We start from the raw sequence: 16,738 nt of genomic DNA, 5'->3' as shown, positions 1-16,738 counted from the left end.
GCTCAGTCTGGACCTGGACTGACATTGACTGGGAAGAGAACTGAGTTTTTCTGCCCATACCAGGTGAAGAGATGTGTAGACACACCTTTGTTTAAATTGGAAGCAGCAGGCCCAAATATTTCTCCTTCAAAAACCAGCACGACATGATTGGGTTTGTTTTTAATAACCCTTTTGATATTATTCCTGTGTTGTGGTTATTAGCAATTACCATGCTGCTTTTCCCTTCATCCAAAGCTTTCTACACGCTGATAGCATCTTCACATATTAATTCCTAGCACCATCCCTGCAGCCAGCTGTGTCATCACAATCGCTCAGCCATTCAACTCAGTGTGGTTATTGGTTTGATGGATTACAGTCAGGGTTTTGATGTCAGAGTAGCTTTGCAATAGCAATGAACGCTGAGCATGACAAATGATACCTTCCTGAACCCACATTTGGCTAACCGCCAGCATTTCATCTTACTTGACCACTGTGTAGCTTTCTATCTTGTTAATCACAACACTTCACTAAGGGGATTGTAGCCAGTTGTTGGTATCCCTGGAAAAAGTACCAGAACTGCATTTTGCTGTACCTTTAAGTTCCACCTTCGTTTTTATTCTAAATCTGGTGTTTCCTCCCTTCATATAGCCATTTTAGAAGAAATATGTAAAGGCTTGTCTTTTCTTCAAAGCCTTTTGTTGTTTAGGGCTTTGCTCCTGGAAATGCAGCTGTTCCTTTATGTAATTTAGTTAAAACTAACAACTGCTTCCTAGCCTGTTTCATTACAGCTCTATACTTCTGGGACTTAAGGTTTGATATTGCATGTAGTCAGCTTTGCAATCCTTAAATTACAGCTGTTACTTACAGAAACACAAATACACAGCTGGCATTTGGTGAGGTCCTCTTCATCATCCATTGATGTATACAGTAGACACAGACCTTTCATTTCTCATGGAGAAGGTAAAACTTTAGGAATTCTGACATAGATGTAAGTGCCATCAAATCTACAAAGTTCTGGAGATTTCATAGGTGGCAAGGGGGAACCTTTTAAATACTGAAGCAAGATCTATACAGTAGAAAAAAAACCCAATGAGGTTCTCCCATTGTTCTCTGTGGACATTACTCAGCATTTTGATAGCTCTGCTAAGGATGCCTCTTCTTCAACTTTCTGTTTTTAACAAAAGAATAGATTGTATGGATTTGATTGGCAAAATTGCCAGACTTCCTCAGGTAAGTGCCAACTTACTTGGCATTTAGAAAGTTATTTGCACTTCTGCTTGATATTTGTAGTCTAATTTCACCAGGTGTAGGAGACAGAAGAGGAGAGTGCTTTGAAACCCAGTTCAGCAGCTACAGCATGTATTTGCTCATATGGTATATTCTCTTGTGTGCCTCTTGAAGATCTCTTTGACAAGTGAAGCTCACAAATATGGTACATTATTTTTTTTCTGTAGTTAATTCAGACCTTTCAATTGTGGAGCTATACCATTCAGCTTGTGGTTTGTAGTGATCAAGGTAGAGTTTCTGAACTGTGCCTGCAGAACAGTGTCAGCTGTTAACTGTAGCACTTACTACTGCTGCAGCTAGTTAAGTGTTGGATGCAGCATGGAAGCTGTGGGAATGGTGGGGGTCTGCACATAAATTTTCCACTGTTTTTTCAACACTGAATATCCAGTTTAGAGTTCAAGTGGAGTCATTTTTGCAACCATAAACAATGATGCATACTGAAAATCAGCTTTTTTTTGACATAAAAACCCTGTTCTACTTCAAAGGCTTTATTTAAAGCTGGGAATCAAATGGCATAACTGTTGCAGCCTGCAGCTTTGCTTTCTTTCTGTCTGTCTGCCTCTGTTCCTGTGGGGAAATTAACCCTTACTTTGCTGTAGACAAAACAGTTTATGTAGTGCTTGTGACATAATGTGGGGAACAGCTAAGTACTTTGTTATTTTGTGGTCAGCTCAGCAGGGTGAACTCTGATGATGTAACAAGTTTTACAAGAGGAAACAGGTTGTTCAGGTAACTGTGTCTTCCAAGACCTACCTGAGCAAACTGCAGTGTTGGGTGGAGAAGACCATTCTGGATCTCTCAAGATGTTCGCACACACACACTGAACCTCTTCTCCAGGAGAGTAAGACCTGCTGCGTTCTGCTCCCCCTGCACCCTCTCTGTCTTCTCATCCTTCCATTCCAATAGTTTTCCAGCCTGTTCGTGCCACAGTTCTGTTTCACTGAGCCTTACTCTTCTGACTTCTCTACCTCCTTCTAATTGTTTCTACCCAGGAATGGTGGGAGAACTTGTACCAGTAGTTTTACTCACGCAGCTTTGGTGACTGGGATTGGAGGAATTTTTTTAATGTGAGAGGGACTCCTTAATTATTTGACCTGTGTAGAGCTAGATAAAGAGCCTGAATCAGCTCAGAAGTGGTCATATTCCTTATGATATTTGTCTGTAGCATTCTCTCCCTCTGCTTTTTATTCTTTAGATGTGGCCTGTGTGCAAAGTGTCAGAGTAAGTCAGAAAATGCAATTCTGATGCTCTAGCAGCCTCCTTCTGCACCAGCTGTCATGTTAATATTTATAATTTATTGGATATGCAAATCAGAACTATAATAATGGCTGGTATGTTACATGTTTTTGACTACTCCTTACTCCCCAATTACTCTTTTACACACTTCCCTGATGAACCTACTGTCATTTCACTGTACCGTGCTCACTCTTGTTGGACATACATGTCCTGTAGGTAGCAGCAACATGCCGATTCCCGCGCTTGTCTGTGAGCAACAAAAGACGATGCAGGTAGTTTTTTGGCACATTTTACCACAGCAAATGCTTGTTTTGAGTTTTGTGTGATTCTTTTTATGCATGTTGTACTGCAAACAACATTGCCTCCTAATATTCAGTTAGCCTTATAAAAGGACAACCTTTTGTTCCACTTTTCCTTTTCATTAAATTTCATATCAGATCAAGCTTTTAGGACACAACACAAAATCTGGACTCAAACATTAGTTTGAGTTAAGATTCTGAATTTAGAAGTCAACTGGCAGTTCTGCTGAGGGAGGAATGGGGCAGAACAAAATGGTCTTTGCTGCGCTGTCATGGTAATGGCAGTGAAGTGCTGATAAGCAACAATATGCATCTGTGTACGTTAACTCCTTACATATCCTTTAGGGAGAAGTGCTCTGGCATAGAATAAAGATATTTTTCTCACAAAATTTTGAGGCCAGCCTAAGGATTTTAATTAATAAAGAATTATATTCTTGTATAATAAAATGGATTGCAAATGGGGCAAGCTCATTACATTCTAGAAGATTTGCAGACCATGTCTACAGAACTATTTTCTGAATTTTGTTACATGCAGTAGGGCACTTGTACAAAGGATGGCCCCAAAGTTGGTGGTTCTTTTATAGTGTGTGTGTATATGTGTGTTCCTTTTTCACAGAATCACAGAATTACAGAATGGTAGGGGTTGGAAGGGACCTCTGGAGATAGTCTTGTCCAACCCCCCTGCTTAAGCAGGCACACCCACAGCAGGGGGCACAGGAACGTGTCCAGGCGGGTTTTGAATGTCTCCAGGGAAGGAGACTCCACAGCCTCCCTGGGCAGCCTGTGCCCCTGCTCTGGCACCCTCACAGCAATGAAGTTTTTTCTCATATTGAGGTGGAACTTCCTGTGTTCCAACTTATGCCCATTGCCCCTTGTCCTGTCATTGGGCACTAATGAAAAGAGCCTAGTCCCATCATCCTGACACCCACCCTTTAGATATTTATAGGTATTGATGAAATCCCCCCTCAGTCTTCTCTTCTCCAGGCTGAACAAACCCAGGGTCTCTCAGCCTTTCCTCATAAGGGAGGTGCTTCAGTCCCCTGATCATCTTTGTAGCTCTCTGCTGGACTTGCTCAACCAGTTCCCTGTCCTTCTTAAACTGGGGGGGGCCAAAACTGGACACAGTACTCCAAATGTGGTCTCACCAGGGCAGAGTAGAGGGGGAGGATAACCTCTCTCGACCTGCTGGCCACACTCCTTTTAATGCATCCCAGGATACCGTTGGCCTTGTTGGCCACAAGGACACATGTTGGCTCATGGTCAGCTTGTTGTCCACCAGCACTCCCAGGTCCTTCCCAACAGAGCCACTTTCTAGTAGTTCAGCCCCCAGCCTCTACTGGTACAGTTTTGTCTTCTGTTCTTTTAATATCAGCTCTGTCTTCTCCTAGCCCATGAGCTGTACTTTCTGGTCTTTAAAAGTAGCAAGCTGTGTTTGTGCACTAAATCAAGTAATTGCACCTGGGCAGATTTTGTTCTTGTTTTAGCCAGAGTGCTATTTAAAGCAGATTTAATTTTAGGGTAACTTTCAACAGCTACTATAAGGTAGGGTCCTGCTGGAGGGCTGCGTTCAGTCCTTGGTTCTCACATAGCCTTCCCATGCAGCTACTTCTGAGCAGGGATTCTCTCGCTGTTAAATGGAGGTGCTGCCTTCCGAGCGCACAGAGGCATGGAGACACTTTCCTTTTGCGGAATTTGGATTCTACTGTGTTGAGCTACACTTGAGTCTTTTCAGAGACAAACTAAATCTGTGCTTGGCATCATTCCAAATTAAACCTTAAGTTACCTTGGTAATTTCTGAATCACACTGCTGGCGTATTTTCTGTTACGATCATGGTACTTCTAAAGCATACTGCTGGTTGATCAAACCTTGTTACTCCTTGGTTTTTTGATACCTTTTAGTTTCTTCTGTCATTATTACCTATTTTTTACTACTTTCCTTTAAATCCCTGTGTGCTCGTAACAACACTGTAACTGTAATCCTCGCATTTATTGTTTTTTCCAACTTGATTATATGTTTCTGGCTGTTGACCAACCCTTTTTAAAAATACTGTTAGACATGTCACTGTATCAACAACTGCCAAACTCCTGACTCGACTAGTTAAATAATAATTTAAATGTGCCACTTCCATTATTTACATTGCTTCCCAGATAAGTTTCATGTCGAATTCTAGATTTTGAAACCGCACTCCAAAGCACTGAATATTTTTGCTCTTCCTGTTTTCCTTCTGGCTGGGATTATCTTGTGCAGATGACTTCCTTTGATGTGAAGGAGACCAGAGTAATGTCCATATGCAAAGCCAGAGCCCTCAACTGTAGTCCCTGCTTTGCATCATTCCCTGTTATGCACAATTGTTCATTACACCAATGTAAATGTCAGTAACTCCCATACATCTCCAAATAGCAGTGGAATACTTTGCTATCAGATTCAGTGTTTAAGGGAAATTGTCTTAATTTGTGTGATCAGTAAATGATATGGCGTTTTTTACCTCAAGACTGTTGTTTGAATTGAGCCTAGCTTAGTAGTAGCAGAAAGTAAGTTGCCACCTATAAGTTCACCTAGTCCCTGTGGAAAAAACTTCAAACTGTTGTAAATTATTTTTGCTAGCAGAAAGGAGAAGAGGGCAAGGGCTGAAGTACCATATTCTACACCACCTAGGACAGAAATCTTATGCAGAAATTGGAGTTGCCACACTTTTTGTGGAACTTTTTTTTTGTCCAGTGGTGTGGGAGAAAGGATGGTAAATAGTTTCTACCATAGATCATCTTGCACTGCAAAACTTGGAAGCAGATCTACATCTTTTAGATGTCAAGTTTTTTCATCTGCATCTGTCCTTAGCTCCCACATGAGATTAATCAGGCGCTAGGAATGAATCCACTTTAGAGAAGTGGGACAAGATTTAATAAATAAATAAATGAATTAATTTAAAGTTGTGGAGCACAAATTAAAGATTCTCACAGAGTTGCAGCATTTTTATGCCCTATCTTCAAAGCTGGAGTAGTTTTCTCATGGGACTATGACACAACACTGAGTTCACATGTTTTAGAATTGCAGTGATGTGAGAGAGAAGGGCTTCTTCACTAAATTTTGTTCAGTCAGTGTGTTTGCTTTACCATCAACTCTCCAAGTTGGCTGTACTTCTTGTAAAGCTGCAAGGGGAGAAGTGACCTGTGTCAAAAGAGCCAGGTCTCACAGTACCTTACTTACTTGTGCCTGGAAAGACTGGACTGCTGGTTATAAAATGGAGACTGTAATGTTCAAAAGCTCCCATTTAGCTTACGAACCTCAGATTTTCTGCTCACAGTATCGAGTCCAGATGGAGGACAGCGATCTACAAGCGCTACCAGCTAATGGAGGTTCCCTGTTCTTTTGTTGCTGGAGTTCTGGGGGTGGACCAAGCCCTTTTGGAACATAACGCAGTAAGCTGCTGGAGTCAGAGAGTGGCAGAGTGCCTCTGGGTTACTGAGGGTAGTATTCCTTACAGGCAGGTGCTGCAGGAAAATAATGCAAGTAACACTTAACTGTTTAGGTTATCCCTGCACTGGAGTTCTTCACAGTCTAACTTCAGGCACCTAACTCTGGTAATTATGAGGCTGAAAGCTCATGTAGAGTCAGTGGGACATCTATAGCTTACCTGACAACCTAGGCACCAAGGCTGCTGGCTTAGGCACCCAAGTTAGATGCCTGAATCTAAAGAGTGTGACTAGCCTTTTTAGCCCAGGGTCTAGTCCAACCACAGAGCAAAAGTCTACCACTGCTAACTAAAGGAAGTACCTCTTCCAGTGCTGAGCACATACCAGCACCCTGAATGCATGGTGGAAGTCATCAAAAGACGAGCATTAACACAGCTTCAACATCCTGGAACTGCAAGCCATTATCAGAAACTCTTCCAGCCAACCACAGGCTTCTTTTGGATTGGCTGGTGTCACTAGGAGCTGTCTCTGTATCTTTCCCCTCCTTTTTGGATGCCCCTGCAGGAGCAGGAAGGCTGTGGTCTCAAAGAATCCCATGTATAAGTATAGAGTATTTTTTCTTCCTATGCCTTTCCACCTATTGATGAATTAAGAGCTTGTGCAAAAAAGAAACACCTATGATGGGAGTACCAAAGATATGAACCCTCATCTGTTCACACACTCTGCTACAGCCCAGAATCTGCTGCTATGCAGAGTGCCCCTCTCTGGAGTCCTGGGAACCGCAGTGAGGAAGAAGATGAGGTTGCTCACCCTGTATGTTGCTTGAGCAAGAATAGGTGCCAAAGTCAGAGTCAGAATCCCAGGACCTGATATATCATGGTGTATTGTTAGCTGTGTTTGTTTTGGGGGCTTTTGGTAATTTTTCTTCTGGGTTTTTGTCTCTCTATTTAATTATCCTTTTCATTACTGATTTCCTGACTTAATCTGAATGTGCATAAATCTCCACCATAGATTTATCATCTCTATAGAAAGCGCTTTCAGAGTGGTTGTGCAGCTTCCCAGAAAAGGGACACTGTTGGAAAATGAAGCTTTCAGATTCAACAATAAGCCTACTATTATGCTGATTTTTGCCAAGCTTTCCCTCACTTCTTTCCCATTTACTACAAGAGTGAGCTCAAGGCTTCTTTTTGTTTGTTTTCGAACTTCAGTCATTCTTAAGTGTTTACCACCCTGCTCAAGTCCACTCACACTGAAACATTAGACACCATAAGACGCTGCTGCACTGCTTCTGGAATCAGAAAATGCTCTGGTTCTTTTTTCAGTTGCATGTTTCTGTGAAGGTTTTAACCAGCCTGTTTGCTAGTCTTAAAGTAAAACTAAAAATCTTTCTTAGGCTATTGTACTTCGACCGTCATTTGAAGACATTTTATTTTTAACCAAATAGGAGATCTCAGAGCAGCGGTTGAAATTATCTTTGATATAAATGATCTCATTGCAAAACAGATTTTTGTTTATATAGTATATAGTCTGCTTGCTTATAAGCATTTAATCAAATTCAGGCTTTGTCTGAGCAAACATAATGGCCATTAACTTATGTGTGGGTTGTGAATTATCCTTTCTGAATTTGACCTGTAGCTTTGAGAGCCAAAAAAGCTGCCTTCCTTGATTTTTTTGTTTGGGATCACACATGCAAATGCAGGGGCTTTTTGGTTTCTAAAAATTTTCTGAATGTTGAATACAGCTTTCTGCTGATAACATGTAGAAACCCAGCCTCGCTAGGTTTTTGGTCCATTGTGACTGAGTGGCAGAATTTTTGCTAGTTATCATGAATCTTCTTTTTCTTGCCATGTTAATACTCTATGTAATGCTGTTTATGGCTCCACACAGGTCCCTTGAAAGGACCTTCTGTCTTTTCTTTGCTTGGCAGCTTTCTCCTAAGCCGAGCATGTAAACATCTATCTCCTGAAGACATACTCCTGTTAATCACTTCTGGTGCCTGTCTTTGAACTTCTTTCCATTAACGCTGCAGTTTTTAACTGCAGTTAACAAAAGCCAGGATAAAATGTTATTATCAGCCCTTCTCCTGGCTTAAAAGGGCCACGTTACATTTATGCCCTAGATTAGCAACTGCTGTACAACATGAGCTACGTAATTCACTTTTTTCTGTATCTTCACCCTCAGATCTGTTGCCAGACCGCTGTGACTGTACCAGTTTATTTTCAAATTTCTGTGTTGAATCAATTTCCTCCTGTTGCGAGCCAGAAACAGTTTTGTGCCAGGGGCATTTCAAATGATTTAATTTGTTGCTGATTAAACAAACTTTTAATAACTGATTCTGGTATTGAAGCCAACAAACAAATACGTACTTAGAGAGGCACACCTCAGCTCCCCTCCAGATACCTCTCCTCCCTGCTCCTTGGTCTCCAGTCCTGCCACCGCACGTGGCACCCTGTCCCTTTGGTGAGGCAATGGGCCTCACCAAATAGGAGGAGGTGAGCCTTTGTAGCTAGTGCATTGGGCAGGACTCAGAAGACCTGTGTCTCATTTCTGCATCTGGGAAGTTCTTTGCACCATTTCTTTCTGTGCTGCTGTCTCTTATCTGTAAGCCAGGAAAAATGGCAGTGACCTGCTTTTGGGTAGTACTGTGAAACTGATTGCCAAGAGCAGTCCAAGAGGACATGGTGTTCCTGATGTAACTAAAGCTTTGGAGTCTGTCAGTCTTGTGGGAGTTTGAAGAAGCAAGGAGATAGAACAATTACATAAGGATATTTAGATACATAAGGATATATTTTATGACCTTTGCATTCAGTTGGTTCCTGTCCCATCCATAGCCCTAAGGAAAGCAATAGCAATCAAGTGGAACAAGTTACAAACTCATATGTGGTGGTGTGTTCTTCCCCTTCAGAAACAATGAATTTACAAATATTCTGTTATGACATCCCTCTGGATTATCACATCACAAATATGACTACGGTTGTATAGGAAATACTGTGAACGGAGGATTTAATGCAAAAGCAATAGTGCTCTGACCAGGTCATCTCACTTCTAATATATCCTAAGATTCCATCTGGGACATTTAATTGTTGTTGATTATCATTTTACCTTGATCAGTGAATAACCTCTGCATAGGAACCAAACACTGCAACATGTGTTGACCGTAAGGTTCATACTGCTATTTGGCATAAACAGAAGATGAGGACTAAACTCTGGGCAGCTGGTGTCCTCTTTTTGAACATGTAGGCTCAGCATACAGCCAAATATACCATGAGTCAATGCAGATCTGCACGTTTGCTGAAAAAATTAAAAAGCCGGTGGAGTAATGCTAAAACTCCTTCAACACTGATGTAGAATCTGTGGCACCTCGTCTGGAGATCAGCCTCTACATGTTAGCTCTTTAATCCCTAGAAAATGTTGGCAGATACTGCATCAGTCTCTGTATGAAGGGCTCCTGTTTCTTGAAGGTTCATCTGAGGCAGCCATTCATGATCCTCACTGCAGAATATTCATGATCCTGTCTATGTTCCCATTCTGGCCTCTACTTTCAGTTGCTGTGGATGGCAATTTTCTTGTGGCAGCTTTTGCATGCACCTGCAGGCTTCCCAAAGCCATTATTCCTTCTCTGATTGTTTACAACTCAGCCTAGTACTTACTATTTTCCTCACTTGTGTTTAGTGCCCAGACAACTTGCCTCAAAACTGTCCAAATATATTATTTCTCACCAACAGTGGTAGATGGAAAAAAAACACACCAGGAATTAATTAATTTCAGTGTACACAGGGTACAAAAACTTTTTTGGAAAATACATAAAAAGTAGACTACTTAATTTTTATTTAACTTTTCTAAGTAAATTTACTGTTCATCTTAAATAATTAACTTTCTTTAAGTCACTACTTTTTAAAAAATCAGAAGTAAAGATATGGCATGAAGTTACAGCTCAGGTTTTTCTTCCCACCACACTGTCACAGAAAAACCTAAGCTATTTCTGGCTGTTTTTATTTTTAGATTGTTCTTCATATACCATCTACCATCATTTAAATTAATGAGAAAATAAAAGGAGTGACCTTTGACTGAGCACATACAGTTTATGCATGAGCTAAACAGCAGGATCCTTTTTCATTCTTCTTTTTCCCACATTCTCTTTCTCTCTGCTCTCCCCCATCCAAATATAATTTGTAAAGCCTTTAGAGCCTTTCATCCTATGTGTTTCCACTGTGTTCCTTTAGATGAGCCTCAGGTCCGTGATTCACATGTATTCTCTTGTGCTGAAAGGTCAGCGGTACCCTTGTTTTATGAATATAATGCACCGTTCTCTTGAACTTCAGGATCGTTTCCAGAACTCCCCAGCAATATTTGTACCACTCAGGGTGCAGATAAATGGCAGCAATACTATAAAGAGCACTCTCAGCACACAAATACGAGCCTGGACATTCAAAGTTACGTTGTTTAAAATAAACCTGCATTTACCTAAGATCTGAATAGTTTTGAAGACACAATTCCAAATGAAATGTTAATTCTGAACCTGTGACCTCACCACAACGTTGAATAACTAAATCAAGCTCAGCTTTCTGCAGCAAGTGGACACGTATTCAACAGACACTTGTTCCACGGAGCCACTGCAACTGAATAGAAACTGCCCAGCAAGGCTCACCTGGGCACTACCATTGCAGAGAACTGCGTGCTATCACACTGAGGCGGTTCTCTGCCAGCCCACCTGCCTGCCACAAGGAAACGCTGCCTGCTCTGCCTGGTTTGGAGGGTGGGTCGGATACATACTCATTATAAATCTCACCTTGAATTAACTTCTATGCTGTGGTTTTGGAAGCCTTGGTTGAAAATAATAAGGATTGAGCGTGGCCTCCAAACTCTGTTTGAAGGTGTAAGAGGTTATTTTTCTGGATGGAGAGTAGGGAGTTCAAGGAGAGGTGCTTTATGACCAAGAGGGTCTCCTTTGTGTTAGCTGGAAAAGAGGTATGCAATGATTTTGAGAGGAAATGCCATGATTTTCCAGCACTTGTGGCTCACGTTGCTAACAAAAATAACTGATATGCGTTTGGGTAAAGGGAAGTCCTGATGATGGTGTAAGGCACCAATACCAATAGTATATCCAGATTACAGTTGTTTATGGAAAACTTGCTCTGATGTTTTTTTTTAGTTTCAAGTGTGCGGTTGTACCTCCATGTTCTAGCATTTAAATTTAGAGTGGATAGTTGTTTATTGCTCCTTTAGCTTTGTGTTAACAACCCTGACTATGTATTTTCTTTGGTGCTTTTAGGTAGTACTTTAAAACATTGATTACTGAAAAACGTGTGCTAAGTTTTTTCTAGCCTGGTTGTTTGCTGAAAGTATTCACAGATGGGAAGATTCACATGCGAGCAGTTATATATGTTTCCCGTTTCATTTCACTTAGTGAGAAGTTCTTGACTAGGTCTTTACGTGAGGACCAGTGGTGTCACCGCATTTATTTGTAGGTGGCAAGAGGAGCACGCATGAATTATGAACCTGCCGCAGGAGTAAACCACGGGAGCCCCGGGGGCTGCTCTCCGCCCCCCGTAACTCTTTCCCTCCGGCACCCGGGAAGCACAGGACAGGCCCGGGCCGATGGGAGCTCCCGCTCCCCGCCGCCCGCGCCTCTGGCTCTTACGCCGCCTTGTGCCCCCCACCCGCGGCCCCGCGGCCGTTGCTGTGGGCGGAGCCAGTTGCGGCCGTTACTGGGGCGGGGCGCGCGTGCCCGCGCGCAGGGGCGGGGCGCGGCGCGAGGCGTGTCCCCGCGAGCGGCCCCACAGCCGCCACCCGCTACCGGCCGCTGCGCCCCGCCGGTCTGCAGCTGCCTCCCCGCTCTCCTCCTCCGCTGCGGCGGCACGGCCGCTGTGGCCCGACGGCTACCAGGTAAGGCGCCGCCCTCCCCTCTCCTCGGCGGCACCTGCGCGGGGCGGCGGTCGGGCGGCGGAGGGCCCGGCGGGAGTTTCCTGCCGAGGGGTGCCGGGGAGGGGGGACGGTCGCCGCGGTCCCGCGCGCCACCATACCCGCTGCTTTAACGCTTACGGGTCCCGGCGCCGAGACCGGGCGGAGGCGGACGAGCCCCTCCCGGTGGCGCGGGAACCGCAGTCGGCCTCGGCCCCTCGGACCCCGCCCGGCGTGCGCTGGGACCGGCTCTGCCAGCGCCCGGGAGCCGCTCGCCGCCGCGCTCCCGCTGCTCCGCCGGCTCCCAGGCGCCGCCGGAGCCGAAACTCGGCAGTGCTGTGCTGTTCAAGGCTATTCAGTAACAGCCCTGGTCATAAATGATTAACTGCCCACCCAGGGAACGGGGTGCTGGGTCTTTCCGAGCGCCGCCGTTCATCCCCGTCTGTCTTGGTGGCCGGGCGCGCTGAGCCAGCGGTACGTTTGTTCCTGAAATGCTGCCGTGTGTTTTCGCCTGGGCTGTGAAACGTTGCTGCGAGTACTGACATACCGCAAGTTAGGGGCGAGGGTTGCTGTGCCCTAACTACTGTTTCTGGGCAAATCCACCGTTTGAGGATTTGTTTTATCAGCACCGAGGTAAAAGACCGCTAAGGTCATGTCTCGTCTCGTTCGTCGTCTTTCTTACTGGGCGTGAAAAATGTGATCATTAGGTGTGCAAGTCGTTGATAAGCAGTGGCAGCTGGCAATATTCTTTTATTCTCCTTCAGAATGCAATGCTTCCTTTGTTGAGCTGTAAATGAATAGTGTAAGCTTCTTCCTCAGCCTCATCGCCCTGAGATGTGAATCACTTGTACTACCAGATTTATTTTCTTCAGGAGAGCTAAGAGGCACCACAGAAAATCCATCTGTTTTATTCCCAGTCACATTCCCCTGGATTGATTTTGTTGATTCCAGCTTGAAAACGTGCAAATGTTTCACATACTTCAAGGCAAATAATGATTTTCTGTGGGAATTCTTTTCTGTTAACTTTTAAATTTTAATTACCAGAGTATGTATAAAGTATCTTTCTTCTGTGTTTTTTTTTTAAAGCTCCTAATGCACTTAAAATATTTTCCAAAAGGTGACGATTCAAGGAAGGTAAACTAAAAGCTTTCTAAACAGAAAGTAGAAAAGACTGCTGCATGCGGAAGGTCAAGGTTAACCAGGAACATTTGCACTGGCCATGAAAGAAATACTGGGTGGTAAACTGTTGAATGGCACTAACTAGAGCCTTTAGGCTGCTGCGAGCAGGACACTGCGCCCTTGCCACAGTTGTTGCTGTGAATGCCGTCAAACTGTGTAAACACGGAATGATTTCCAGGTCAGAACAGGTTGATGAATTTTGTGAGGCGCCATCACGACCTGCTGGAGCTGAATGCTGCTGTGAGTGTTCTCCCACTAATTGTGTTGCAGGAGTTGAAGGAGTTTGACCCTTTATGAGAACAGTAGGATCTATTAAATGTAATGAGACACCAATCAAGATAAGGTTTGTACTGTGTCAGGTGCTGTATAAACATGTAAGGAGGTAAGGTTACAACTCTGGGAAATTTACTATGTAAGAAGGTGTTGCGACTAAGAAGTAGTAAATTAAGTACCCTTCAAAATGTTGTCCTTAAGTGAACGGCCTGTTTCCACGGTCCTTATGCCCAGGCAGATGCGTGAGAAGGAACATGTGCTTGAGGCTTATTGCTTTGTCTGATATATAGTAGTGAGCTTCAGAATTGAACACAAGCATCTCCAAGTACTTTCTGTGTTGAGGGAGGTTTGGCTCTGAATCTAGATCAGTTTTTCATACCTAGTCTGTCTTGCTTGAAGAAATGGAAATGAGGCCTTCCTGCCACTTCCCAAATTTTAAGGAAATATCTGTCCAGAACAGAAACCTGCTTGCACCTATTTTTAAGATAAAGCACAACAAGATTCCAGTGGCCTGCAATGTATTTTATATTTTCAGTTTCTTCTAGCAATGGTGGAAGTACCAAAGCTGTGCCTGTCAGCAGTTGTAGGCAACCTGTACTTGGTATTAATTCCCCAGGCTGTTACATTTGTGTTCCTTTTCACCCACACACATTGCCTCTGTCATTCTAGGGACTGTATTTCCTACTGTGTTTTCAGGGCCTGTGTATTAGAGGTCTTTGGACACTGTTAAGTAGTGCTAGTCATGCAGAATATGAAAAATCCTCAATTGTTTTCTCAAAATAATCTGGTGTGGTGCTTTACACATCCAAAGGAAAGGTCGAACTCCACATTTCACTGTGTGCCAGAGGACAAAAGTAAAGCTATGTAACAATTTGGAGCAGAAGACCCAGGAGCAGTAAGGCTTTGCACAAAGATCAAGGGAAGAAAAATAATTTATAGTTAACTACAAGTTAACTACAATTAACTGTTAATATTAAGGATTTTTCCATGTTACTCTGGGGAAATACGACCCCATACCTATGGCTGGTGCTACTGCCTTCTCCATCCTCCGTGTATTTCTGCACTGTCTCAATCCTTCAGTTTCTCTCTTCTTCCTCCTGCCTTTTCTTCCGTCCTCAGATGCTTCACCAGCTTTCTCTTGCAGTTTTCTCCTTTGTGTACAATAAGAAACAGTAGTGAAATAGTTAACTTCATTAGGATAGTGCCTTTATTTTAGGCTGGGCCCCTTCCCCTGCTAATAGTTTTTTTTGAAAGCAACACTCTGTGGCATTATTATGTCAAAGAATTTGGCCCTGAACTTCACTGAGGTTAACGGGGCTGTGCAGTTTGCATCCCTTTGCCCTGGTTGCTTCAGAGCACCTTGAGCTTCAAGAAGAAGGTCCAGCATTGTTTTACCTCTACTTTGCATTTGCAAGATTCTCTTCACAGCCCTGAGGACTATAAGCTGGTGTGTTACAGAGCGTGAGATGATGGGGTATGTAGTTACCTTGGGGGTGTATTTGGCATGGCAGGACTTTTATTTTTGGTATATATCTGAAAGTGGCATTGCGGGTGATTCCCGCAGCAAAGATTTTGGCTGTGGTAGTGCTGTCTTGTAACACACCAAAGACTAGCTCCTTGCCTGATGTAATTTGATAGGGTGGTCAGGAGAGCTAAATGCAACTGCCACCTTGACCAATGGTGTGTGCAAAATATACTGCTTCATTTCAGGAGGGGTTGTGGGAGCACAAGGAATTAAAATTCTGGGATGCAGAAAGAGGCTGGAGAGTGAAAACTGACATTTTTTTGACTGTTCAGTTTCACAGATCGTGGGTGGAACAGATGGGTGAAGAGGGCAAGTCTGACAGCTGTGACTTTTGTGTAGTAATTCCCTAGTTCTGGATATGGATTAGAAGAAATCTGGTTTTGCTTATTAGCCCCACTGTCTTTCCTGCTGAAAGTTTGTCCATGTAAAGCTTGTTTAGAAACTCTGTCAGGAAGCCATGCATGCAAATCCCATTTTGGAGGTGTGTGCATCTGAGTGTAAAAGCTGAGAACCGAAAATATGATTGGGGCGGGTGGAAAAGTTAAACATTTCTTACTTCTGAGAAGTGGTCAGCAGATGTAATCAACCCTTTTTTGTGAGAGGCTTCAGAAACGGACTTCAAAATGAGAGAGCCAAATGCTGGTTTCTCAATATAAAAAATGTTGTCTTGTTGAATAGACCGCCATATACTTTATGGGTGATGGCAAATTTGCTCACTTACTAAAGTGGTTATTAAGCAACAGTGACAATACTTTCAGTTGTAATCCCAGTGTGATTGTACTTGTACTAGATCTTGTACCAAAAAAGCTCCTGTTGCTTTTCTGTTTAGACAAGACAAATAGTGCTGCAGACCCTGATCAGGGTTTTGGAACAAAGTCAAAACTCTGCGTGTGTGTTAAACTTCTCTCATAAAACAATAATATAGAATGCCTGCCCATCTTTTTGTAATACAAAAGGACTAATCTAAAAATATTCTCTGCATATACATAGTAGGAAAGGGTTGTGGCATAACATTTTCAAAGACTGTTCTTTTCTTGGTTTGCTCTTAACTGAAGCTATACAGTTTCTTCAAAAAACATGAGTTACAAATGAATCTGCAATACTTTGTGACTCCTTGTCCTTTTCCTTCAGACAAAAGGCCCTTTCAGTCCATTGTGGAACAGTCACCGATTTTCATGTGGTCATTCAAGAAAAGGATAGTGATTGGCCTTCATAATAGGCCTTTCAGTACCCTCTCTAGTGGTTTGCTGACTGAAAAAAAGGCCTATGGCTGTGTACTGTGTCCAGTGTTTAAATTACTGATGAACCTAATCTGCTAAGTATTGAAAAGGTAAGAGTTCAAATGGCAAAGAAGCCTCACCTGTTTGTGAATACCAGTGTGCTGCTGCTCAGTGTTGGGGACAAATTTTGGCAGTGTGAACTGCTACAGTTCATTGAGTGAAGGTCTGGTCTATTCCTTTTTTTTAAAAGTGGTAACTTAAATCTGATGTTTCCATGAAATGTGCTTCTAAGAGGACTGATGCTGTTTTATATTCTGAGTGTTGTTGGGCTATGTTACCTGTTTGTGCTGTGCATGGCCAAGTGGCCTGTGAGACAGATTTCTTGGGAGGTGACTATCCTTGAAAGTTGTTGGCCTGTTTTGAGTTAG

At 43.1% G+C, this 16,738-nt stretch overlaps 1 protein-coding gene across 8 annotated transcripts in view; it reads left to right on the top strand.

The window, feature by feature from the left end:
- Positions 1-11,924: 11,924 nt before the first annotated feature.
- The window catches only part of SPATS2L (spermatogenesis associated serine rich 2 like), an 83,855-nt gene continuing 79,041 nt past the window's right edge, over positions 11,925-16,738 (top strand). The window contains exon 1 of one of the 8 annotated variants that reach the window (XM_075093826.1): positions 11,925-12,098. The gene's annotated coding sequence lies outside the window, so the exon portion shown is untranslated. Of the gene's footprint in view, positions 12,099-12,498; positions 12,588-12,727; positions 12,747-16,738 lie in introns of those variants that run through there. The other 7 variants (XM_075093828.1, XM_075093829.1, XM_075093827.1 and 4 more) reach the window with 7 other exon arrangements.

Source organism: Phalacrocorax aristotelis, chromosome 5, assembly GCF_949628215.1.
Source record: "Phalacrocorax aristotelis chromosome 5, bGulAri2.1, whole genome shotgun sequence".
In the NCBI taxonomy this organism is placed as follows: domain Eukaryota; kingdom Metazoa; phylum Chordata; class Aves; order Suliformes; family Phalacrocoracidae; genus Phalacrocorax; species Phalacrocorax aristotelis.
This window is presented reverse-complemented; position numbering and strand designations above follow the sequence as displayed.